A 26,488-nucleotide genomic window follows, 5' to 3' on the forward strand; every position below is an offset into this window, starting at 1 on the left:
CTCTGGACACAGGACCGGCGCTCTCCTTCACTGGGCAGACGCCCCTCACCCGTCCCACCCCGAGTGACTCACTGCTCCCCTGGCCCACAGCCCACAGCCACTACTGTCTCCTGGCAGGAGGCAGGCGCAAGGTTGTGCCGAAGCCACGGGGTCTGGTGCGAGAGGGCCACTCAGCCAGGAGGGGCTGCAGCAGCCCGACAGGCCAGCACACAGAGGCTGGCCTGGGGCAGCAAGGCCGGTGGCTGGGACTGACAGTGGCCTGTGGGAGCCCGCGCCTCCCCCTCTCCCCTGGCTTGTAGCCCTTGTCTCTCTTCTTCCCACCATGAAGAAGGAAGTGACCTGAGAGCCAGCAAAGACAGCCAGCCCCTGGCAGGGAGGCGACCAGGGTCAGAGGGCTGTGGCCCTGGGTCCCTCAGCCGCTGGCTCTCCCAACTAGCCAGGCATGAAGGGTGGCGGCAGCGCCGTGTGGAGCCTTATGTGGAAGTACTGCATCTCCGTGAGGACCCTCAGGTACTCGGGCCGCGCGCGTGTGTGTGCGTGTGTGGACGCGGCTCTGCCTGGCCATCGCCTGGTGGCAGGGAGGCTGGGCACCGGGCTGGCCGATTTGCACAGACTCTGTGAGCCCTGGGACAGCTCCAGCCTGGCGGGAGCAGGGATGGAGGGCAGGAAAGCTCATGCCTGGAGCCCTCCGGAGAAACTCAGAATCTCTAGTGGGGAGGGAGGGAGGCAGGAGTGTGGAACAGTAGTGGGGAGTGTGCGGGCATTTGGCTGTGCCCCGGCGTGTCCGCAGGAGGATGCCAGCGGCAGGTACGGTATGGCTGGCAGACTCCCACGGGCACTGGGCACAGCCGAGTGACCTTGGCCCTGTCTCCTAGCCTCTCTGAGCCTGTTACCTGTCAGTGAAATGGGGCCCACGCTCGTTCCTTCAGAGTGCGGCGTGGGGCAATTTCCTGTGCCTGTCCGGGGCAGTTGCCGAGTGGCTGAGAACTCAGCCTGGACGCAGGCACCAGGCCGCCCGAGTTTAAAACTGGCTTTGGCGTCATCAGCGGCATGAAGTGGCTTCATCTCTGCAGCCAAAGCTTCCCACCTGCAGATCCTTACAGGATTCGCGTAGGCTTAAATGAGGTGGTGTACAAAGAACAGGGCCTGGCGCACGGCCAGCGCTGGGTAAGCCTCAGGTGTGATTACCGCTGCTCTTGTTCTCGTCCTTCCCCTTCACCAGATGGACGGACAGGGAGGGGTGCCTGGACTGGGGGCGTTGTGCACGCCAGCGCGCATGGAGGCAGAACAGGGCTCTTTGCGCCCTGGGGAGGGGGCCTGTCCCCGGGTTGGCGCCAGCCCCTGCACCTGCTGAAGGGATTCAGACCAGGGAGCAAGGAGCTGGATCCTGTGTGATCTCGGGCAAGGCTGGGTCTTGTCTGTAAAGGGGGATTAGGTGGGGCCAGGGTTTATATGGGAGGGGCTTAGAGGCAGCTGCTTGGAAGGGCTTGGAAGACATCTATTTAGATACCACCTAAGGGCGTATTTGTTACCAAGGGGAGGTTTTACAAAGGCTAAGAGATTGGAAGAGGCTCCCTCTTTCTTCCCACCTTCATCACCTACTTTATAAACTATATAAACTTTCTCTTCCTTTCTTCCTTCGTTCCTTTCCAAAATATTTGTGACCGTTTATAGGAAATACATACGATAAATCAAATAAAAACATCAGGACCAGGATAAGCACAATATAGAACAGAATGTCATGATCTAGAAGAAAAAAAATAGAATGGGACAGAGAGATAAGCAGGGTCCTGAGGTCCTTCTGTAGAGATGAAAATTGCTGAGCTTCCTGGCAGCCAAAGAGAAAAGGGAAACCTAGCCCCTCAGCCCACACTCACTGTGATAGGAAACCATCATTACAGTGGCCACAGTTGTCTTTGCTGCTGGGTGAGAGGGTCTGGGACCCTGGGCCTCTGGGCCTGGATAGATGGGTGGGTGAAGGTGGGAGGCATGGCAGGGATAGGCCTTGGGGTCTGGCTTTAGGAAAACAGGGCAGACAGTGAGGGTGGAGGCATTCTCTTGGATGCGGATGTAGCTGGCTGTGGGAACAGAGAGGAAAGTTCGCCCCAAGAGTGAGTCAGTGGCCACCTGTCCCTCCTTAGACCCTGGGATAGACCTCCTCGGGTTGGCACCTCGGCGAGGCAGGCCATGTCAGGGGGTGAGTCCCCCGGCTATGGTGAGTGTGCTGTGTGCCTTTCCCTCCAACCTCAGCTGGATTTCCCTGTGTCTCATTCTCTCCTGCAGTCTCTGGGGATTGGCACTATGGAAACCTCAAGGGTTGTTTACAGGATGCAGGGGGCCTAGCACTGGGAGGCCCTGCCATGCTCTGCCAGAGTCTCACCCAGTCCAAGGAGGAGTAGCCCAGCCTCGCAGGGCCTGGTAGATCAGCCGCTCCGTGCCTGAATTCCCTCATCTACAGCGCGGGGTTAACGGCACAGGGGATAATTACCAGTCAGGGCTGTTGGGGTAGAGACTTGCACAGCTCATGGTAAGTGCTCCAAGAGTGTCTTTTTGGCCTGATAGCCCAACAGTGGCGATGGGCAGGCCTGCATCACAGGGCTGATAGGAACACTGGTGGGGTGGCTGCCTTACCCTCAAACACAGCGCCAGGTGGGTGTGGACCCCATAATCGGCACTGGGTTGGCCCCAAACCCCCACTTAGCACCTGTAAGTACAGGGCACCTCCATGCTTAGCTGGGGAAGATGGCTCTTAGGGGGCTCCGGGAGACTTGCTCTGCTCTCTGGACCCCCACCCCATTTTGTTGGGAGGCCACCAAGAGGACTGAGGTGACTCCCCGAGTCGGACAGACAGATAGAAGGACAGAGCAGGCCCTTGGTGGGATCCCAGCCCCCCTCAGCGTCAGGGAAGACCTGAGTCAGCAGGTCTGCGGCCTGAGGCGGGGCTGGCGGCAGCCACAGTGACAAATTGGAGGGTTGCAATCAGACAGCACATAGTTTTCCACTTGCGTCTTCAGATTCCCCTCCGCCTGAGTCCGTCGCCCCTGGCCCAGACCCGCTTACATCTGGAAAAGCAAGAGGTGTGTGTGGGGAGCAGGCTGCCGGCCGGCCAGCCCTGGCCCTTTGCCCAGGGGTTCAGTGACTGCAGTCCAGAAGCCAGGGGCAGGGTCTCTGGGCCTTTGGCCCCAGATCTCCGAGAGGGAACCCGACACCTAGGAGCTGTGCACACCGGGGCCCAAAGCCAGAGACGGTAGGTTATAGGATGTGCGTTTTGGGGTGAGTTGCTAAATCCCTCTGGGCCTATTTCCTTGGGTAACGTGCCAGCGAGGTGGTTCGGGGGAAGATCACGAACGGGTTCCGTTGGCCGGCACCCAGCGGCGTGCCTCCCTGTGACGCTTGTTCCCTTTGTCCTCCTGAGTCTCAGCGTCGGAGTGCTGGAGTAGGGAGAAGTCCAGCTCGGCCGTCAGGCCTGCCTGAGTTCGAACCCCAGTCCAGCCCCTTTGTACTGTGTAAGCGACTTCCAGGGCTGTTGTGAGATTAACTGAGTCGAGGCCTTGGGCCTGCCCGGGCAGGCTAGGTGCCGCTCGGTGGCTCTGTCTCTGAGCAAACACCTCCAAGCTCCTATCTGTCATAGGCTTTAGTCTGTGGCATCAGTAGTCCTCAGCCTCTGGGGCCAGGCTGGAAAATCACTTTTGCATCTGGTGTTATTTTGGGAACGACAGATCGTTTTGTGCCTTGAGGGCCAATGGGGTATTTGAATCGCCTGGTGGGCAGAGGCAGCCCACTTGGGGGGCTGGTGGAAGTGGGGCGGGGGGTTCTGCTGAGCAGGCCCCCCCCTCCCCTGCTGAGGTGCATCTGGGGAGGAGGGCTGGGGAGCAGCTGACAGCCAGGCTCTGGGAGCTTCCAGGGAGCTTCCCGGACAATTAGCCATCTGATGCCCTCTGCGGGAGGCCGTGTGCACACACCTCCTGGGACAGGGAGCTCTCCGCCCCACAGCCTGGGCCAGGCCTGGGGAGCTCCAATGCAAGGAAATTCTTTCCCACTTGGAGCGGACACCCCTCTACCCCTCTTCCTGTGATGTGCCCCACCCCCCGACACACACTGGGAGGCCTGGCCCTGCTCTCTGGGGCCCCAGAGCATCTGCTTCCCTGTCCCGGGAGAGCCTGTAGTGGCCAGGATTCCCTGAGGCTGAGGACAGGGTCTTTAGTCCCCTCCCCACATCCTTCCCCTTCTGGACAGGCTATCCCTGTCCCTCCCTGGGCAGGGTCTGGAGCTGGGCATGGGGTGGGACGGGAGCTCCTAGGCAGGGCTCACCCAGCTGCCTCCACCCCTTGCATGGGCACTGCCCAAAGCACACATGGGTTCTTTTTTTTTTTTTTAAGATTTATTTATTTGACAGAAAGAGACCCAGCGAGAGAGGGAACACAAGCAGGGGGAGTGGGAGAGGGAGAAGCAGGCTTCCCGTGGAGCAGGGAGCCCGATGCGGGGCTCGATCCCAGGACTCTGGGAACATGACCTGAGCCGAAGGCAGATGCTTAACAACTGAGCCACCCAGGCGCCCTGCACACATGGATTCTTCTGGTGGCTGCTTTACCCTTTCATACAGGGGACTTACCACCTCAGCCCTGCAGGCCTGCCTTCCTCTCCTCCTCCCCCCTTTTCCCCCTGCCCCTCCCCATGCTGCTCTGTTGCCCATCGCCCCCCATCCAGTCTTTGTGTGGGGGTGAAGCCCTCCTCTCGCCCTGGCACTGTGCCAGGTGCTCAGTGTCCAGCCTCACATCAGGCCAGCGGATGAGGGCAACCATCCCACTGGGCAGAGGAGGAACCTGGGGCTCAAGGGCCTCAAGTTACTAGTCGCCAAGCTGGGTCACAGCCGAGGCCTTTCCTGGTGAGGGCAGCACGTGTCCTCTGAGCCGGGCAGGGAGATTGCACGGAAATCTTGCTGGAAAAGGCTTTGTTCAGTCAGCCAATAAATATTTATTTGCTGGGCCCCTGTTCCGCATCAGGCCTGTGCCCGACCCTGGGGATGTAGCAAGGAGTAAGGCAACGGCCCAGGCCCCACGAGGCCGACGGTTGGGGGGAGAGAAGCAGTAAACCAAGCAAATAGACGGAGGAAGGTGTCCTTGGACAGGGATTACAGGCAAGAAGATCAAACTGGGAGGGTGGATTGAGTGACTGGGGCCGAGAGGCCCCAGTCTGGATGGTCAGGAAAGGCCTCTCCCAACTGCCCACTGGCTGCAGAGCACGCAAACTAAATCTGTCCACACGATGGAATGCTACGCAGCCACGAGAAGGAATGAGGGGCTGCGATGTGTCACGACACGGAGCCACCTTGGGAATAGTATGCTGAGTGAGAGAAGCCGGCCACAAAAGACCACTGACAGCGGACGAGCCCACATAGACAGGAAGTGCTGATTGCCAGGGACTGGGGGCTACGGGGGGCACTAGAACGGCTGCTTCTTGCAAGCGAGGTTTCTTTTTGGGGATGATGAAAGTGTTCTGATCTTAGATCGGGGTGATGTGTGCACAACTGTGAATATACTGAAATCGTTGTACACCTTGAATAGGTGGATTTTATAGAACGTGGATTATATCTCAATAAGACGGTCTTAAGAAGAAGAAAGAAGAAAGAAAGGCCTGTCTGAGGGAGTGGCATTGAGTTGAGAGTGGCAGGGAGGAGGGAGCTTATGAAGACCTGGGGGAGAGCATTCCAGGCAGAGGGAACAGCAGGTGCAAAGGCCCTGGTGTGTTTGAAGAACGTGGAGGAGACCCAGCCGGGGTCCAGGAGGGAAGGAATGTGCAGTCCCCAAAGTCTGGCAGTGCCAGATCCTCGTGAGGACCTGAGAGTTTACTGGGGTAGGGGAGAGACAGGGCCGGGTTTAAAGCAGGATAATGACACGATGTACTTTCTGTTTTAAAACAATCACTGGAGCTGCTGAAGGAAATGAGACTGTGGAGGGGGAGGGGTGTGGGCTGGGGGACGTGACACCAGTCAGGAGGTATTGGCCACTGTCTAGAGGAGAGACGCTGACTGATACCCCGAGGAGACAGACTGGCAGAGGAGGGCAGTGGGAATTCAGATGGGAACAGATCACTCCCAGCTGGGGGTGAGGAGGCTTCCTGGAGGTGGGGCCAGGGCGGGGCCTCCGGGAATGGGGGTGGGCCAGGCAGAAGGGCTTTCCAGGGGACACCACCAGTGTGGGGGTGGGGAGCTGAGAGCACGGAGGCCATAGGGAGGTGAGGTGGAATGTCCGGCCCCTGCCACCCCAGTCCCAGTTGGGCCGGGGCCACCTGTCATGTGCCTTTGTCCTGCCTGCTCGGGCTGGCCCTCAGTGAGTGTCAGTTCCCCTGTGGCCAGAGCCCCAGGCTGGGCAGGCACTCTGAACAAAGCAGCCTCACCAGAAACTCGAGTGGCCTGAAACGTGATCGGCCACACGAGACTGGCCAGGGAGGGAGCTGTATTATTTATTGACCTGCCTGCTGAGGCCACTCGGACTGGCCGGACCTCGAAGGAGCCCACTGGGCAGTGAGTGTCTGGGGCCCAGTCAGAGGTGGGCGGGGGCCCCAGGGTGCCTGGCACCCTCTCCCCAGGGCGTGGTTTCCTTGATGCTGGCTGAGCAGGGAGGAAGTCAGACGTCAAGCCCTTCAGTGGGGAGGGCCCAGAGCTCGTCCCCAGGGGCCGTGGAGGCAGGCAGGGTGCTGGGGCTCCAGGAGGACCTCCGCCCTCTCCCCTGTGACACTGTGAGTACCAAGCAGATAGCCTGGGGAAGGGAGAAGTTTGCAGCCGCCTGAGAAACCTGTGAGGGGCCGCTGATGGTCAGGGCAGCCGGCTGGGGCAGGGTCTCTGGGGCTCTCATCGGTGTGTTTGATGTTTCTCGCAACTGTTTTCTGTAACCTCTCCTCACTGCTTGGATGGCACAGAGGCCCAACCGGGGCCCAGAGAACCTCAGGGGTTTCCCCGAAGCTGCCTACAAGGGCAGCTTCAGCCATGGGAGGGAAGTTCTTTCACTCCCCTGGGCATTAGCCCAGCCCCAGGCCCCGGTGGGGATGGAAGGTCGAGGGCCCCTCATAACTACCCCGAGAAGGAACCACACCCCTTTTCCAGCTGAGTAAACTGAGACCCACAGAGGTTGCACACTTGCCGAGGGCCCCTGCAGTGTAGTTGGTGCAGTTTCTTTCCCCACTGCTACCCCTTCACCCCACAGAGCGTAAACTTTGAGCACGAGGAGGCCCAGGGCAGAGGGAGCAGAAGCTTCTTTCAAAATGATCCAGAGTAGAATCTTGAGGATCTGCAGCTTCCCCAGGGCCGGGAGGGACTTCGAGACAGCCCCCGGGTGGATGGGCAGCTCTGGACACACAGAATGAGAGAGATTCAGTGAGCCTCTTTGGTGCTGTCCCTTGGGAAATCCCCTTGAGCAACATGGGGAGCCTGGGGCCACCTGCCCCTCAGGGAGATTCCCCACCGAGCTCTGCTTCCCCATCTAACCCCACTACAGCCCTGGAGAGGACAATGGCTAGCACCCTTGGTTATGTGGGAACTCAGGCACAGAGATGTTGGGAGATCTGTGCAATGTCCCACAGCAGGTGTAAGCTGGGCTGCTGGGGCTTGAACCCAGAGTGACTCCGAGCCCCTCAGTGCATCATGCAATCTCTGTCTGGGGTGAATGACCCCATGAATAACCCATCACTAGGTCTCAGTTTTTCCAATCGTAGCGGGTTGGACTCCAGTGCTGAGGAGGGTGCTGCTATCCGCCCCCCTGGCCTCTGGGAGCTGGGGCTGACGTCATGGTGGGTTTGTCTGCAGGAGTGAGAGCCCCCGGGGTGGCTCTCTGTTCTCAGGTCAACAAAGCCTTCCTCTGCCACATCGGTAGAAACCCCTGATGACCCCAGTGAGCCAGGGGGGCCGTGGGAGGACCCTGGGGTGGTCAGGCAGCTCAGAGCCCAGGGCTCTGGCCTCCAGTTCAGTGGTCTCCAGCAGCTACCTGTCTTTGTTGGGCTCCAGGGTGCAAGCTGGGGAGCCTGGCCAGGTGGGTGCTGGCACCTGTCCTGGAGGGAGGCCCATTTCAGTCCTGAGGGTAGGGCAGAAACAGCGGGACCAGGAGCCAGGACAGCTGGGCTCACCTGGGATCCAGACAGGCTCCTTTCTTTCCTGAGTCCTCATGTGCTCACCTGTGAGCAGCCAGGTGGAGTCAGGAGCTGTGAAGCATTCCGTGAGTCCTTGCAGGGCTTCAGGCTTGTCATTCATTCATGAATTCAATCATTCGACAGACTTACAGAGCACCTGCTGCAGGCCAAGCACCATCTTATCTCTGGGGCTACAAAAGTGATCAAGCAGAGGAGGCTGCAGGAGGAGGGTGTACATGGCGGGGGTTGGGGGGCGTACCTGGTTGGGTGTGTTTTGTTTTCATAGATACATATCACCTGTTAGGAAACAAAACCAGCCAGCATACCAGATTCATGATTTCATAGCTACCAATGCTTAGGATGAAGCAAACTTACCAAATGAAAAAGCGAGTGGATTTGAAGTTGATCTAGAGAGCAGGCGGTGGACAGAGAGGGCCGGAATCGTGCACGCGGCTGTGGGCGCCTGGGGCTCTCAGCAGAGGCCGGGCGAGCAGGGGACTGAGCTTTGCTGTCTCCCTAGGGGGAGTCTGGGCTTTGAGGAGAGACGTGGGACTTCCACAGATGCTCCTTCCCCTGAACCTTCTGGAAGTGGCCAGACCAAGTCCCACTTAATAACGTGACTGTTTCAGTTTGGCTCTGCTCAAATAGGTCTCTCACACCCGACAGTCACATTGGGCCTCCAAGTGGGCTCCCGCTGCAGAGATGTCGGCGTCCAACAAGCGCCGGTTTGGGTCCTAGCTCCGCCTGTCCACCCATCCGCCCGCATGAGTCTAGTCAAGCCACAGGCCTTCCCCGAGCCACCAGCTGCTTGAACATGAAAGACTGTTTCATGGCACCAAATAAGCTCAGGTTGACGGCCCTCTCCTGTCCCTTCCCCTGCCACACCTTGAAGAGCCTGCATCCTTTGAGGCACGGGGGTTTTCCTCAGGCCTTCTCTCTGGGGATTGGACTTGGGTGGGACACAGGGTCCAGGAAGCCAACTCGGGCCCTCCCACCTCCCGGGGACCTGGCAGTCTCATCCTTTCGGGAGCCCCCCTACCCCTGGGCTCAGAGCTGGCAGACGCAATGCAGGTCTCCTACCCCTGTCATTAGAGAGCCAGAGCAGCGTGGCCTTCAGAAGTCCAGCACAGATGTGGGGTTACTGCCAAGATGGGAGGCCTGGCCAGGCATGCACGCGGCCCCCAAGCTGGGGAAGGAGTTTGCCGAGCACAGCATCTGCAGGAGTCAGACAGGTGAGGGCAAGTTCGAGGGTCCACACTGCATCCTCCCCTCAGAGTCCTTTATGGGCCAGGCCAGTGTTAGGCGCTCTTGGGCCTTCTGCCTGGATCTACGAGGGAGGGGCCATGAGCTGCATTTGAGGGATGAGCCAACCAATACCCAGAAATCCATATCAGTGTGATTTCAGCTGCTTCTGGGAAAGAAGTAAAAGGAGTCTGGTCAGGCTGGGTGGGGTGTCCAGGCTGTAGCCGCCCTGAGGGGGGCATCAAGGCAGCTGTCAGCTGGGGCTTGGGCTCTAGGGCCATGAGGAATGCTTCTGGGAAAAGTCAGGCTGCTGAAGTAGGTCGAGAGCCTAGACTTTGGTATGAGTCTCAATTCTGCTACTTTCTTAGCCATTTGACCTTGGATTAGCCTCAGGTTAGCCTCAGTCGGTCAGTGAGGACCCTTCTGGTTGCTGGTGAGAGGAAATCCAAATCAAACAGGCTTAAGCAGAAGGAGGGCTTCGTTAGTTCATGGAACCGAAAAGTCTGGGGTGGGGGATAAACTAGCTTCAGGAACGGCTGGATCCAGCAGTTCAGTTTATGTAACGGATTTGGACTTCGCAACTCTCACCTCTGCTTTCCTTCCTACCGGCTTCATTTTGAATCAGGGCTGCTCCATGTGGGGTCCCCAGCTCCGTGCTTGGCATGTAGGGAATGCTCCCCAGCCCAGCAACAGGCCAGCTTCAGGGGCCAGGCTGCCATGAGCAACACATTATCTCTGTCTTAGGGATGTTGACAGTACCCTGGGGGAGATGGGACAAGAAAAGAGGAAATTACCATACAGGGTGATCAGAGCTGAGACCGATGTGCACTCCAAAGCCCATGGGAGACCAGAGGAGGAATGTCAGAGTTCACATCTGGATGGGTTCCCCAAAGTCTTCCTAGAAGATATGACAGCTGGACTAGGTTTTGAAGGTGAAGGAGGAGTTGGTCTGGGGAATGAGGAGTGAGGGAGCGGGAGCCCTGGGGTTCAGTGTGGAGTTCGGGTTGCCTCAGGACCCACACACAGTGGGGCTGGCCAGGCTGTGCAGTTCCCGGTGAGGCTTAGGGGTCAGGATAGGTGGTGGGGGTGGGGGCAACTGAGCCTACCTACGCGTGAAAGATGGCTTTGGCTTCAAGGCAGCGAGGACAGGAAAGAATGAGCACGTAGTGAGCACCTACTGTGTGCCTGTAACTTTCCATATGTTGCCTCGTTCTGGCTACCTGATGCGCCCTGGAGGTACCTTATCCCCACTTTGCAGAGAATGAAACAGGTCCTAGAACAGAACTCCTTATCTGAGTCAATCAAACATATTTCCCCACAAACTTCAAATTTTGGACTTACCAGTTGGCCAGACTCAGTGACCTCTGACTGGCCATCGAGAGGCTACTGGGGTACCACCCCTGGCAGGGACATATGGGGAAGTGATTATGTTCAAAACAGTGACATGTTGAAACACCTTCCCAGCAGACTAACCACTAAGACTCCTATCACACAGGCAGCTGAAGCAAACACAGTAAATCTGAAACTTGATGTCTGCAAAATAGGGGGCACGTCATAGCCAGGGGCCAGGCACGAAGCCAGAGACCCCCATATTGAAGTAGGTATGGAGAGCCACCTGCTCATGAGCAACCAGAGGAACCCAGCTTGATTTTGAGCTTTAAGCGGCAAATTTTTAAACCGCTTCTGAGCTGCCCCACACAGTGTGTTCATTTGTAGCTGAGGTAAGTCAGGGAGAACATGGGGTGGCTCACCTATAAAGTGAGGGCATGCCCTATGCAATGACATCGAAAGAGCTCAATAAATGTCAAGGATTAGTATCCCCAAAGAAAAGAAATAGTCTCAATTTGATTATAGCATTTTAAAAATTGCTGTTTTTGCAACCACAGACTTGAGCCAAATGGGAAATTGTTTGGTTCAGACTATACCCCCCCTTCTCCCCGCCCCGAGGGCAGGTACCTGGTCATTCAGTCCTGTGTCTGCTGGTCAAGCTTCAGGTTCAGGAAATGCACTTGGTGAGTTAAAACCAAATTTTGAACTTGTCAGATATTAAATGATCCAAGGTATTCTTTTTTATTTTTTTTAATTTGTTTTAAAGATCGTTTATTTGAGAGAGAGCAAGCACTAGCAGGGGTGGGGTAGAGGGAGAGGGAGAAGCAGACTCCCCACTGAGCAGGGAGCCGGATATGGGGCTCCATCCCAGGACCCTGAGATCATGACCTGAGCTGAAGGCAGACACTTAACCGACTGAGCCACCCAGGCACCCCCAGGGTATTCATTTTTTAAATGAGATGGTGAGACAAAGCTTTTTGAAGAGAAAAAGAAAAAAAACTAGTGGACTATACCCCAGGGATACAGTTAGAAAGTGGAAGGAGGCCAGAGGTAGATGCCATTGGCATTTCGGAGTGGTGGAGGGATATTGAGAAGTTTCTGGGGGTGGGGGGTGACCTCTGAGCCAGGTCTGGAGTGTGAGTGGGAACACTGGGCAAGTGGAGAGTGGGAGAGAATTTGGGGGGAACCTGTAGGTTGAGTGTCCATGGTGTGTTTGGAGAATAATCATCAGTCTTGGGTGGCATGGAGTCTGGAAGGATGAAGCCCAGAGCTGAGGCCCAGATGGAAGGCCGGTGAGGCCCAGAGCCCAGAGTGCTAGACTCAGTGGGCCCAGAGGAGCCCTCAGGGGTTTTGAAGCAAGGAGATGGTATTAACCAGCACTCTTTTGGTTGCATGTGATAAAAACAAACAAATAACAAAAGCAGATTGTCTCAAGCCAAAAGCTGAATTTATTGTCTTCTACTTCTGTAACAGTGAGGGCTTCAGGTACAGTTTGATTCAGGGGCTCAAACTCTATCTCCAGACACTGGCGCCTTTTTCTCTTTTTTCATCTCTCATGACTTCGCCAGCAGAAACAGTTCCAACAGAACTCCCAGAACAGACTCTCACTGGTCTAGCTGGGGTCACATGCCCATCCCTGGACCCTCCACTCTGGCAAGGGGGTGAAATATTCTAGAGATAGGGATGGAATCGGCTGATAAAACTAGATGGACTAAGAGTGGAGGAGGGGATTCCCCAAAGAAAATCAGGGTGCCTCGCCTGAAGTGAGAAAGAGGCTGGGCAGACAGAAACATCCAGCATCCCCCCACTGTGAGCTGAGAAGCCCTGCCAGGCGCTGTGCTAGGTGACCCGATGTGTGGCATCCCTTGGTGTCAGCCCCAGGATGTAGGGTTTCTTATGATCCCTGTTTTGCAGATGAGAAAACCAAGGCTTAGGGACATAGAGTGGCTTGCCCAAAGTCACACCATTCGCAAATGGCCTCAGACCCCAAATCTGCTGGACTCAAAGCCTGGGCTCTTAACCATCTCTTCCACTGCCTTGGAGACACCAGATCTGAGTTCGAAGAGGGTGCCTTGGGAGCTAGAATGGAGGATGGAGTGGCAGGGGGGAGACCGGAGGCAGGGGATGGGACAGGAGGCTGGTGCCACCCAGATGGAGGGCAGGGGAAGGGGCCCTGAGAGACAGAGGTGCGGCGTGTCCCAATGCACTATCAGCCCTAGCTTTTATTGTTGTTTTCTTATGTAGATAAAGAAGTTGATCTAATCAGCAATATATCACATACACATATGCACACAGCAATTTGTATGTGTGCACACATGCATATGTACACATACACACATGCACAAACACACACACATAAGCGTGCTAATTATTTTGCCTCCTGGTTTCTGTTTTGGGCAATCTTAGCAGGAGAATGCAAGGTGTGAGGCTCCTGGGCCTGGAGGCTGGACCTCTGCTCAGGCTACAGGCACAGGGGCATTTCCTGGGGAATTTCCGGAGGAAGTGGTCAAAGGGAAGTAACCACCCACCTGGCTCAGGGCCAGGGTGGGGAGCGGGTGGGATGGGGAAACAGCCACTCTTCACTTCCCTTTTCAGCCCTAAGGCTTCCCAGGCAAGAGTCCCGCCTCCCTGATGACATCATACAGGTCAGAGGTCATTCTGCCCACACCCTCATCGCACAAAGGGAAAACTGAGGCAGCGGTGGGGGGAGCGGGGGGGCACAGCATGTCTCACCTTTGTCATCACCGAATGGGGAAGTCTGGCAGCCTGAGTACCCAGCCTAGATCGGCTGCTGCTTTGCTGTATGACCTAGGGCAAGTCACAGAGCTGCTCTGGGCCTCAGTTTTATATCTGCAAAATGGACCTGTAATTACCTCCCCAAGTGGACAAATGAGCAAAGCTTGGAAAAGTACCTGGGTGAGTGCCTGGCAGGTGTCAGTAAATGTTGGCTGTTACAGTTTCCTCCTTTGCACGGCGCACTCTCCTTTGTGCGGCTGTAGATCCTGGTCTTGGGCCCAGCTTTCTTCTCTCTCTCTCTCTCTCTCTAAAGATTTATTTATTTATTTGAGAGAGAGAATCTCAAGCAGACTCCACGCTGAGTGCTGATCCCACGACCCTGAGATCATGACTTGAGCCAAAACCAAGACTTGGGTATTCAAACGACTGAGCCATCCGGGCGCCCTGAGACCCAGCATTCTGTGTATAAGCTATGTAGCTTTGGGCAAGTCACTTCACTTCTCTGGGCCTCCGGTTGCCTTATCTAGAAAATGGCTTACTAATCACCACCTCATGGGTCACTGCGAAGATTAACAGAATGCCCAGCCCCTGGGATGGGATTTTCTGGTGTGTGTCCTTCCCCCTGGGCAGCTGGACATTCGCCTGCCCCCATGGCTCCTCTTCCTGCCCGGGGAGCGTACCAAGTGAATTATTCTATTAATAAGTCATTCAGCTAGTATCTACTGAGCACCCACTGTGTGCCAGGCCCTGCTGAAAACAGTGGGGAAGTCAGACCCAGATCTCCTCCCCCTGGAGCTGTGAGGCTGCTGGGGGGAGGGAGAGAGGAAATAAGTAAGCAAACAACTGAACAAGATACTTTCAGACAGTGCAGTGAGGAAGGTAAATGGGTTGATGAGGGGGGGAATAACTCGGTGGAGGCCACTTCAGTCAGATGGTCAGCAAGAGCCTCTCTGAGGAAGGCACCAGAGGACAAGAAGGTAGCCAGTAGAGATGCGGAATGGGCCTGACGGCAGAGGCAGGAGCACGATGGACAGCCACCAGGGAATTCAGACTCAAAGGAGAGAGGGGCTAGGGATTTCCAGCACTCCCTCCCCAGGAAGGGAGTCTGGGGGGGGCCAGTGTGAGCCTGAGGGTCGCAGTTGGGGGATACTCCATTTCATGTGTTAAGCGTTTGCTGGAGGCAGGGCCAGCTGAGGTCCACCTGTGAACAATGATGGGGAGAGAGGACATGTCCAGCAACCTGGTGGTCACGAGCCACCTCTGCTGCTTGTCCTTGGAGCCCCAGACTGAGGGTGGCAGGTGGTGCTGGTAGAGGGCAACTACAGGAAAAGGCAGCTGGGTTCAGCCCCAAACTTCAGAACCTCTAAGAACCACATAAGTAACCACATTTCACCTTTGAGTACTGTCACAACTCTAGCCCAGACTTCCATGTGCCCAAGACAGGCCACTGCCCGTCCCCGGAGCCCTGGCCTCTCTGGAGACACAGGGACACAAATAATATCAGTTGGTTTTTGTGGAGCAGCGGTGTGTGCCGGGCACGGTTGGGCCCTTGACACAGATCATGGCATCTTCTGGTGTCTTGTGTTGTCATGGCGGGCTTTTCCACACTGGGGGGGGGGGGGGTCTGTTGGATATGACTGAGAACCAGTATGGAAAGCCTTTGTAGCTGGATTCTTTTTTTTTTTTAAAGATTTTATTTATTTATTTGACAAAGAGAGAGAGCACAAGTAGGCAGAGCGACAGGCAGAGGGAGAGGGAGAAGCAGGCTTCCCGCTGAGCAGGGAGCCTGATGCGGGGCTCGATCTGAGGACCCCAGGATCATGACCCAAGCCGAAGGCAGCCGCTTAACTGACTGAGCCACCCAGGCGCCCCTGTAGCTGGATTCTAGGATGACTTTGTATAGGAAACACAAACTCTTAATGTCAAAAAAAAAAAAAAAAAAATTCTGGTGCTGAAATCCTAAAGATGTCTGTCCCTAAAGGGGGCTGCCCTAGTTTGAGCGCTGTTGACGCTGGCTCGTTCGTGGGTATAGAAAGCAGATGCTGGCCGTGGCACACTGAAATCCCCCAACTGAAGGGGAGAAGCACCCACTAACCCAAAGGAGGTCGTTTTCCTGCAACACTTGTAACAGCCCCACTTCATGGAGGAGGAAACTGACAGCGAGGTTCAGTCCCTTGGCCAAGTTCATTCAGTACTGTCACGGATGGGATCTGAACCCAGGCCGGCAGGACCCAGAGCTCCCAAGGTCTCCACCATGTGCCCCCTGTGCTCTGTCCGCCTCAACGGCAAGATCAGGTGTGCTCGTGGAGGGACCGGCACCTTCCCGGTCTACTGGGTTTATAGAAGGGTCGTGTCCCAGCTCTCTCTCCTATGGCTCCCCAGCAGGTGCAGCAGAGAAAGTCAGAGCTGGAAGGCCTTTAAGAAACCATCAAGCCATTCTCCCACAGGCCAGGGGATTCCGTGAGCTTGGCCGGGCAGGGGGTGTCAAGGTGGAGCCCATGACAAGCCTAACAAACTGGGGGCTCCTGACCAACAGTGATGGGGTGAGAGGTGGAGCCCCCGAAACAACAAGAGACACCAGAAGTCTGGGCTCGGTCCCAAACTTCAGTCCAGACTATGTAACAAGCCACATTTCATCTGCACACACAGATGCCCCAGATAAGCAGGCCACAGTGAGCACCTCAAGGCTGCAACATGGCACTCTGACACACCCGCGGGGTGACACAGGAGGGCAAAGGAAGGAGCCATGCGGCCTGAGGAGGCTTCCCAGCAGCCACCAGAACGACATGCCTGAATGTGTTTCGGGCCCTACTCAGTACTCGTTTAATTCTCGCAGCAACCCTAGGAGTATCCACCCTGTTTTGCAGATGGGGAAACTGAGGCCAGCCAAATCACTTGTCCACATTCCTTGCTAGCTGGAAAGGGGCTGCATCCAAATGGGGACCCAGAATTGAGCTTGCCTTTGGGAATTGGAGGGTTGACCACTGTAGTGGGTCAGGTAAGTGGAGAGGTGTTCACGTGCTTCCCACCGTGGTGTCGGCCCTCCTCCCAGGTGGCAGCTGGTCCCCAGCTGGTGCCCCCACTGCTCCATCATCTGGAGGCTGGATATGGCTGCTGGGCCAGTCATGGGAGAAAGGCCCCATCTGGTGCCTCTGGACAATATGTCCACTGAAGGCGGAGTCCTTTGCTGACAGCTCTTGTACCAGCCCCCCCGACCCCCATCCTTACTGCATGAAGATTTGTGATCCCTGCCTGTGTTGTGGCAGCCCCTTACTGGCTTCCCCTTGAGTTGGGAGTTGGAGGAGTGTCTGTGAGGTGTCTGCTGCCCTCAGGGTAGGGAGCCGGATAGCAGGGAAGACCAAGAAGCTGGACCTGAGGGAGGGCAGGGCCTGGTCAGGGTGACTTTGGGCAAATGTCTTTGTAAATGCACCAGGAGCAGCATGCTGCTGATCTAGAAACCCTCAGCACCCCGGCTCATCTAGTCCTGCCTGTGACCAGTTGGAGCCTACCTGGTCCACAGTGCAAACCTCAGGGCATCTCCCCAAGGCTGTCTCCCTCTGGCCCCACTCAAGTCTCTGTTCTGTTTAAAGGGCAGATAAGTTCCCCCTGGGAGCCTCAGAGATTGCTCTTGGACACCTGGGCCCCCTGCCCACGGTGCAGGGAATGCTTCCACGCTGTGGTTCTGCTCCTGGGGCCATGGGCTGGCCCTGAGCTGACACTCCCAGACAGTCTCACTACCAATGAGTGTAGTGTACCTCTTTCATTTAACTGTATAACAAACCACCCAAAATGTAGCAACTGACGACAGCAATGATTTCTTATTGTGGATGGTGGTGCGGGTTGGAAAATCTGGGTGGTTCGGCTGGTCTCCAGGGGCTCACTCCTTTGCTGCACTCAGCTAGAGGGTCCGCTGCGCCTGGAAGTTCCGAGATGGCACCACTCACATGTCTGCATTTGGTGCTAGGGCACCCCAGTACTCCTCTACATGGCGCCTTGCCCCAGTGGGCAGCCATCTTCTGCACCTGGGGTCCCTTCTGTTCCCCTCCATGTGGGCCCCAGCAGGCGTCCACCTTCCATCCACTGAGGTCCAAGGGCAGCGTTCCGTGAAGATGAGTATGGAGCGGGCAAGCCTCTTGAGGCACAGCCTCAGAACCAGCCCAACCATCATCGCTTTTGCCACATTTGAGTGTACAAAGAAATCACGTGACCAAGGGAAAGGGAAATAAACCCCCCTTTGGATGGGAAAGGGAGGGGACAAGTCCCACTGCAGAGGGGCCTGGACACCAGGATGGGGGAATTTGTGGCCATTATTTTGTATTCAGAGCGCATGTATCATTAGCAAGTTCTAAAGTCATTGTATACAAAGGCCCATGCCAGCCTGGTAAAATTACCCTTGAAGACCTGTCAGTTGCCCATAACATAGAGTCCCTGGTTTGTATACCCACCGGAAGTGTGTGGTCGCCGAGCCAGAGCAGATGAGGGAGCCAAGGCTTGCCCCGGCATTCCAGCCTTTGCGGTGAGGAGAGGACCCACAAATCCCTGCTGGGAATGCAGTGGGTCCAAACCACCTTCGGTGGCTCCATTCTGTGTTACTGGTAAGCCCATAGAGCTGCCCTGCCCCAGACCAAAGCCACTAGCCATATGGGGCTATTTAGATTTTAACGAGTTAAATGAAATTTTTTTAAAACTCAGTTCCCCATCTGCACTAGCCACGGTCCGGGTGCTCAGTGGCCGCAAGGCTAGCAAGTGGAGAGCAGGAGCAGCTGGCCTGAGCCCAGCTACGTCCCCTTCGTCCAGCAGCCCTTCTACCTGCCCGCCTTTGTGGTCACCCAGGTCTTGTGCTGGCTGCTTGGGACCCAGAAGGGATTCAGCCTTATCCCAGTCACTGCTCTTGAGGGTCTCCCTCCCAGTCTGCTGGGGGCAGGAGAAATGATAACCCATGGTACCAGGGTGTGAGCAGGACCGGCCCTGCTGGGCATCCCTCCAGCCCCTGGCTCCCACCCGCCCTGCTCTCAGGCAGCCAGGACCAGGGGTGTACTGAGCAGGGAGCCCGAGGTCCACCCGTCTGGAGCCAGCCCCTTGCTCCAACCCTGTCCTTCCCACCATGAAGTAAGGGGGGGGGGGGTCCAGGTGCACTCTCCAAGCTTTTCCAGTAAAAGCAGGATGCCTTTATATCACCAAAACTTGGGAAAAACCTCCCCACCCCCACGGTTAGTATCCATGGATGAAAAATTACAATAAGCCACCGAGAACCCATTTCAGATGAATTTGAAGTCTATGAATTTTATTCACAACAGCTTCTATTTTGGTTTGAAAGATGTTAATGTGTGAAACAGTATTTGTTTGGTCTACCAGCAGCATTGGGTGTGCATATGGGATGTAAGATCCCCTAAAATAATTCAGGGGCTCCCAGCTTGGGAATCCCTGAAATTTCCCGGATTGGACTAGGGGGAGGGGCACCTCATGATAGCTCTGCGTGGCCAGCACTTCGGCTAGCCTCTTGCTGGTTTTTGTGGTGGGAGGGGAGTGAGGTTCTCCCTCGACACCCTGTCCCCCCCATTCCTACACCCCTCCACACTCACAGCCTGCAGCCACCCTCCCTAGCAGCCGTTCTTCTGGTTCTGTTCTGAGCTCTACCTATCTGAGGTGACCCAGCATTTTTGCCCAGTCCCTCTAGGCTGTGGGCCCCAGTGTGCAAAAGCTGAGACCCTCTTTTCTGAGGGGACAGAATTTGACTTCCTTATAATCCAGGGGAACAGAGATGATTCAGACACCTGCTCTCCAGACTGGGGCCTGTGCAGAGCTGAGGGGTTTGCACACCCCCTTCCTCCTCCTGCAAGACCCTCCCCTGACCCCAGCTGAACCTCAGTGCCACGAGGGTAGGGACATTTATGTGTGTGCCCCAGTTGATTCCTGGCACATAGTAGGCACTCAAATATTTGTTGGATGAATGAATTAATGAATTAATGCTCGCTGAGAAGTACATAGGCATGTGTCCCAACCCTGCCCTCTGGCTTCTGGCTGTGTCTTTTTTGGTGGGGGGAGGGGTGAGTGATCTCAGAGACACGTGATGAGCAGGGGATACCCCCTATGGGAGTTGTGTTCACAACTAGATTGCTTTTTCTCCCTTTGGGGTCCATGGGTTTATTCTCAGGTTATTCACACAATAATTCAGGTTCCACACAATAGTTTTTTTATGTGTGGTTTCTTTAAGAGTTGCAAGAGTTATTTTGTGATAATTTCAATCTTCAAGAAGACTTGTAAGAATAATACAAAAACAAACAAACAAACTTCTCCCCTGTACCCTTCACCCAAATTCATTATTAATAATGTTTTGCCAAATTCTGCTCTCTCACAATAATATTTTTCCCCCAGAACTATTTGAGAGGTCATTGCCAACATGCAACATGATGACTTTTACTCCTGAATAATACTTCGGCGTCTGTTTCCTAAGAACAAGAAAGAACATTCTGTCGCGTAAACATGGTTCAGTAGCCAAATTCAAGAAGTCTAACATTGACACCATACTGGGGTCTAATATATAATTTATAGTCACCTTTACCAATTATCTCAGGAATGTCCTTCATGTCAAGTTTTTCCCTAATCTACATCTTGCATTGCATTCAGTCACCACTCATTCTCTTAAAACTTTATAAAGATGTCATTTACATCCTATAAAATCCCCTTGCCTTAAGTGTACAGTTTCATGATTATTAGAGATATTTACAGAGTTGTATAAACATCACAATTTTATTCTAAATCATTTCCATCACCCTAAAAAGAAGCCTCATTTCTAGTTTCCATCAAGGCTTTGTCCCGCTTCTAGCCCCTGATAACCGCAAATCTACTTTTGGTCTCTATAGGTTTGCCTTTCTGAGCATTTCATTATAAACGGAATCATGCAATATGTGACCTTTGTGTCTAGCTTCTTTCACTTTAGCATCATGTTTTCCGGGTTCATCCATGTTGTAGAATGTAGCAGTAGTTCATCCCTTTTTATGGCTAAATAATAGTCCATGGTATGGATAGACCTGGTTGATGGACGTTAGGGTTGTTTCCACTCTGGGGTCTATTATGAATAATTTTGCTATTAATATTTGCATACAAGTTTTTTTATGTGGACATATGTTTTCATTTCTTTTGGGTAGGTATCTAGGAATAGAGTCCAGGGGTTCACAGGGTAACTCTCTAACTTTTTAAGAAACACCCAACTGTTTCCCAAAGTGGTGGCACTATCTTACTTTCCCACCAGCAGTGTAGGAGGGCTCTGATTTCTCCACATCCTTGTCAACACCTGCCTGTCCTTTTGATGAGAGCCATCCTAGTGGGTGTGAGGTGCTATCTCACTGTGGTTTTGATTTGCATTTCTCTGATGGCTAGTGATGTTAAGCACCTTTTCAAGTGCTTTTTGGCCATTCGTGTTATCTCCTTTGGTGAAATACCTATTCAGACGTTTTGCCCATTTTTTAATTGTGTCGTGTCCTTATTATTGAGTCACAAGAGTTCTTTTTATATTCTAAATACAAGTCTTTGTGGGGTGTTTTGTTTTGCTTTGTTTTTTGGTTATATGATTTGCAAACATTTTCTCCCAGTCTGTGGCTTAATTTTTTGTTTTCTTGATGGTGTCTTTTGAAATGTAATAGTTTTTAATTTTGATAAAGTCCCAATCTATCAATTTTTTCCTTTATTGCTTATGTGTTGGGTATCTAAGAAATCATTATATCTAAGAAAAAAGCCTAAGATATTTTTATATCTAAGAAATTATTGCCTAACCCAAGGTCACAACTTTACTCCTCTATTTTCTATTCTATTTACTCCTCTATTTTCTATTTAATTGAATTTATTCTATTTCTATTCTATTTACTCTATTTTCTTCAAAGAGCTTTATAGTTTTAACTCTTACATTTAGATCACTGATCATTTTGAGTTAATTTTTGTGTATCATGGGAAGAGTCCAAATGCATCCTTTTGCGTGTAGACAGACAGTTGTCCCAGTGCTGTTTGTTGAAGAAACTATTCTCTCTAGTAAGTTCTCTGACACCTTTGTGAAAAATCATTTGACCATGATACAGTTTTTTCAGTGTCATTTGCATGAAGATGATAACCCCCTTCCATTTTAACAAAAGCATGTTCGCAACCACCTGGATGACTTTTTCTCTGAAATACCTAGGTAGGTCAATTGGACGTTTTTATTTTGAGTGGGTCATGGCTTTTTCTTATTTATTCGTAAGAACTCTTTATATATTGCAGAACCAAGGGAATAGTATGTGCAAATACTCAGTGTCGTGAATAGCACAGTGTGCTCAAAAGGCATTAAGTATAGCTTGGCTCTGGGGGAAGATGCTGAAGATGTAGCTAGGCAGGAAGGCAGAAACCAGTTCTGATGCTAACCTGAGAAGCTTATGTAACCAAACCAAAGTGAGTTCGCTCCTTGGTGAGTCAGAAACTACACCAGGTTGAGCTGTCACACAAAGAAAACTTTTATTTGCAGTAAATAAGGTCACAGGGAATGGTTTCCAGAGGCATGACTCCCCGAGAGAGGGTGAATGGGTTCCTTTTGTTTAGGGTTAGGATGAATATTTAGATAGGGAAGCCTTTTTACCCTATGTAGAGGCAGGCATAAGGTAGCACATGCGCCTTAAGGAAACATGCCTATACATACGTTGTATGTTATGTAAACGAGGCTGGGGCTCCTCCTTGGACAGAGATTTTAAGTATTATAATGAGGTAAAGGTACCAGGGTCCTTGGTGCATTTGCGCAGGTGCGAGGTGGGGGTTTAGCTCAAAAGGTCTGAGTTGTCTGGACCAGTGGGAGGTCTTATCAGCACAGCTGCCATCACCTGAGGCATTTGCCTGAGTTAAGAGGTAGAAAGAAAAGCTTAAGGGAAAATATAAGACGAAGGTTAGTGAAGGGCTCCTGGGTGGTTCAGTCGTTAAGCGTCTGCCTTCAGCTCAGGTCCTGATCCCAGAATCCTAGGATCGAGCCCCATGTTGGGCTCCCTGATTGGCCAGGAGCCTGTTTCTCCCTCTCCCACTCCCCCTGCTTGTGTTCCATCTCTCGCTGTCTCTCTCTCTCTCTCTCTCTCTCTCTCTGTGTGTGTCAAATAAATAAATAAAATCTTAAAAAAAAAAAAAAGGTTAGTGAGTACAAGCAGGTAGGCAGTCAAGGTCAGGTCTTGGGGTCTAGCTAGTGACACTTAGACTTTATCCTACAGGTCACTGGGAGCCATAGAAGGGTTTTAAGCAAGGGAGGGATGTAATTAAATCTGTATTGTTGAAAATTGCTTTAAATAAGAGACATAATGCATGGAGGGAAGGGCTACAAGGGTAAATTGAGGCCAGAACGAGCAAAGCCTTTGAATGTCCAGCTGAAGAGTGTCAGCTTGGTTTGGTAGGCAATGGGGAGCCACAGAACGTTCTGGGAGATACCTGGGGGCATGGAACCAGAGAGGCAGTGGGGATGGAGAGCTGCCTATGAGGGCAAAAAGGAGCAAGACTGAGGCTAGGGCTGATCTCTGGATGGGGTAAGAGGTTCAGTTTCCCAGCGTTAAGGCTTTCCCCCCACTGACATCTCAACCCCACATGGGTGCCCAGGGCTGTGTCATCTGTCCCTCATCCCCAGAACTGACCTCCAACCCAGACAGATGGGATGTTGCCAGGGTTAACCCGGAGAGGAAATAGAACCGACAGTTTCTGGACAGGGCACCGTGAGTGGGAGAAGGAAAAAGGAACAGCATATCAGCATGCCAGGAGGGGTCTTAGAAGTCACACAAGCCGCCATCCCCAGAGCAACTGACCCTTGGCCTCTGCTGCCACAGGTCCAAGGGTGAGGAGCCCCCCTACCTCCCTAGCAGCCATTCCATAGCTGGTTGGTTCATCCAGTGAGAAAGTTCTGGGGCTGGCATGGCATCAGAGGCATAAGGAGCCTTGGAACTCTTATCTCACGCTTCCTGTCCACTACATGGAGGGGATCTTGAGGCTCAGAGGGACACCATCCTGCACCAAGGTCACATAGGGAGTCAGCCCCAGCTTGTGTCAGAGAAGGCCCTAGAAACTCCCTGCCCAGTTTCACAAATGATTATTTTTTAACGTACTTTTCAAAAATCAGTAGTACATGCATATATCACACAAAAAAATCCATTGCAACAGAACATTTCCGCGAAAAGCCAGTTTCCTTTCCACTCCAGCCCCAACTCTCTGTACCATTCCTGAAGGCACCGCTGTTCCAGTTTCTTAAGCACCCTTGTCAGAGATAATATATGCATGTACCAGCATGTATAGGAGACCCCCGTCTTTTTTACATGAAAAGTAACACACCATACCCCATACCACACCTTGCTTTTCCCACTTACCAGGACTGCCTCTGAGGTGGATCATTATCATCCCAGTCCACCCCAGGACAAAGCCCCGGCTTATGTGTCTTCATGCCGTTTCTTGGTCCCCTTACTGCTGGACACCAGAGGTGCTTCTCCGTTTGCTTACACAGAATACTGTTGGCTCTCCTTGTGTTTTTACATTTGCCTGCTGCGTAGCTTTGCCAGATCACCCTTCAAAAGTGCAGCACTACCTTGTCCCTCACCCGACAGTGTTTGTGAGTGCATGCATTTCCCCCCACCCTCAACAGCAAAAGTATTACCAAACTGGTTCCTTTTTGCCAACTTGGTAAGGCTACAAAAAGTGATAGGCATGTTATATTTTTGATTTGTATTTCATTACAAGATGCATTTAATATGCATTTAATTACAAGCGCGATTAAATATCTTTCCGTGAACCGCTTGTTCATAGCCTTTGCTCTTTTTTTCTAATTGGTTCATCATCTTTTCCTATCGATTTGAAAGAGCTCTTTCTGTATGAGGAAAATTAACGTTCATCTCATTTTCCTCAATTAACTTCTGGCATATGCGCTGCAGATGATTTTTTTTTTATTTGCCATTTGCCTCTTTTAACTTTGTGGTATTTTTTATTCTATTTAGAAGTTTTAATTTTTACATAGTTAAGTTTATCAATATTTTCCTTCATGGTTTCTGGAAATAAAAATATACAGTGCACTTTACACAACCTTTTTACACCATATCATGGTTGATCTGCACAGCAGCCTTTGAAGGGAGACAGGGTGGGGCTTTTTATCATTAGTTTCATTTTACAGATGAATTCAAGTGAGGCTCAGAGAGGTGATGAGACTCGCCCAGGCTCACTTCCCTCACCTGCCTTACTCCTGGCCTTGATAACAAGAGGAAGAGCCTTCTCTAGTAGAACATTTTCAGTTATTAAAACTACAAGCATCTTTTCTTCCTTTTTAAAAATATTTTTGAAACTATAAAATGAACTCATAGCTCTTAAAAAGAAAACCTCCAACATACAAAAGAACATAACAGGAGGTTAGGGGTGGGGACTCATGCTTTGCCCCAAAAGCCCACCCCCCAGAGTGACCGCTATCAGGTTTGCTGTGAGATGGGGTGAAGAAGAGCCACCAGGAGCTGGACAGTTCCTTGTCTGTCTGTCACCAGTGCCTTGTATACTCCAGGAATGCCTTAGGTGCTCTATAAATGCTCCAAGACAAGAGACTGGGGTGGTCAGGCCCCCCATTTAAACTGCAGCTGCATAGGCCTGCATCCAGACACTTCGCAGTTGTGTGAGCCTGGAAAGGTGAACTACCCTCTCTGTGCTACAGTGTCCTTGTCCGTAAAACTGGGGTAGTAGTTTCTACCACAAGGAAATGAAATAAGTCTCATAAAGTGCTGAACCTCTGATCTGTCTGTTCCTTCCTGAATCTACTGCCTGCTACTCCCACCTGGCCCCCCGATATCCAGGGTCATGAGATATCAGAGCTGAAAATCAGGCTCCTTCTCTCCCAGAAACCCAGAGAGGGGACGTGCCTTGCCCAAGGTCACACAGCCTGTGGGTGGCAGGGCGGGCAGAGACTCCCGTCTCCTGACTCATTACATCACTAAGCCCGCTTCCTCATCCTCACGGCTGGACCGCGGCAGACGTGTCCCTCTCGCCTACTGTCTCGCCCCTTTTGGCCACCAGGGGGCGCTGCCTAAAACACAGCCCAGACCGCTGACGCCCTTGCTCCAAACTGGTCCGGGGCTCCCCGAGCCTAGGAAAGGAAGACGCCTTTTTTTTCTTTTTTTTTTTGTCTGGCGTTCAAGGCTCTCAGAACCCTTGCTTTCTTTCCCCTACACACTGGGCAATGCGCATCCCCATCCTTGCAGTTTCCTTAAGCACACTCCTCCCAGAGCACCCGCCCCCTTCCTGCCTCTTTCAGGCCCAGCCTCTCCTATTTATGCCACTTCTTCCCCACGGATTGGGTCCCTCTCTCAGACTGTGCCACCCCATTCTCTGTGACAGTCGCCACACCACCGAGGCCCATCCCCAGCATTCAGTTGGTGCTGAGTCAATGTTTGCTGTGGGATAAGGCCTGCAGCTGGCAGGCCGAGATCCTCCTCCCAAACTGCGAGGAGCGCGGGTCCTGGAGGGTCCTCAGGGGACGTGGTGCCAGGGTGGGTGTGAGCAGCCCCCACCCGCTGTGCAACTCTGGACCAGTGGCTGCCCCTCTCTGGGCCTCAGTTTTTTCATCTGTGAACTGGGGAGGCGGGGGGCGGGGGCTGGGCATTGCCTGCCTGCCTGCAGGGGCTGCAGTGCTCCGTGGGAGGGGCCAAGGGACTTGGCTTGAGGCCGCGGTTACTAGGTGTTTATTTAGGGGTCTTGCGGAGTCTGTGGGAAACGCCGGGACCACAGTGCCCCCTCCAACGCGCCTGCACTGTGTGTATCCCGCTCCCGGGCCCATCGGCTGCAGAGGCCGCACCGACCCGAGCGCCCTCACCTCGTCCCGGTTCGGGTGACGTCGGCGGCCGGGGCGGCACCGGTCCCCCCCACCCCACCCCCCACACACACCTTTCAAAGGGGGGAAACTGAGGCCGGGCGCGGAGAGGCCTCAGCCAAGGTCACGGCGCGCGGTGGCGGCGTGGGCAGGAGGGCCGGCAGCGCTCGGGCTCCAGCTCGGGCTCGGGCTGCCGACGCCCCCGGGCAAACCGCCCCCCCTCCCGGCGCCCGGCCG

The 26,488-nt window shown here is 53.5% G+C and overlaps 1 protein-coding gene and 1 long non-coding RNA gene across 2 annotated transcripts in view; one reads left to right on the forward strand and one right to left on the reverse strand.

Annotated features, from left to right (window-relative positions):
- Positions 1 to 26,488, forward strand: part of IQSEC1 (IQ motif and Sec7 domain ArfGEF 1) — a 384,351-nt gene that overhangs the window by 265,571 nt on the left and 92,292 nt on the right.
- LOC113916350 lies at positions 6,745 to 9,345 on the reverse strand. The gene is made up of 3 exons (XR_003517918.2): positions 8,497 to 9,345; positions 8,119 to 8,312; positions 6,745 to 7,345 (listed from the first exon to the last, which is right to left on the reverse strand). It is a non-coding gene; the product is annotated as an uncharacterized LOC113916350 (long non-coding RNA).

This window comes from Zalophus californianus, chromosome 1 (assembly GCF_009762305.2).
Source record: "Zalophus californianus isolate mZalCal1 chromosome 1, mZalCal1.pri.v2, whole genome shotgun sequence".
Classification (NCBI taxonomy): Eukaryota; Metazoa; Chordata; class Mammalia; order Carnivora; family Otariidae; genus Zalophus; species Zalophus californianus.